Here is a 290-nt window from a genome sequence, read left to right as displayed (position 1 = left end):
AGTGACGTATTTTAAGCGTGAAAATCTGATTAATCAGACATATTTTTTTCGGCATAGTAAAACCAACTTTTACCCAAGTTTCTCTTTCGTACTATGCCTATCCTATATTGTGTCTCAGCGAGACCCAGGACATAGGCGCACGATTATTTCAGGACTTAAGTGCTTTTAAATCCAGAAATTTGTTGGTGACAGGAGCTGCCCCAGGCAGGGGCACCTAGTGTCAAATGCTGAGGTCATTTTCCGGGCTTATTACTGTAGGAACGCTTAGGTTTTCGATATGGTCTCGATGG

Source organism: Frankliniella occidentalis, unplaced genomic scaffold, assembly GCF_000697945.3.
Source record: "Frankliniella occidentalis isolate FOCC.00 unplaced genomic scaffold, Focc_3.1 Scaffold283, whole genome shotgun sequence".
NCBI classification, from domain to species: Eukaryota; Metazoa; Arthropoda; class Insecta; order Thysanoptera; family Thripidae; genus Frankliniella; species Frankliniella occidentalis.
This window is presented reverse-complemented; position numbering follows the sequence as displayed.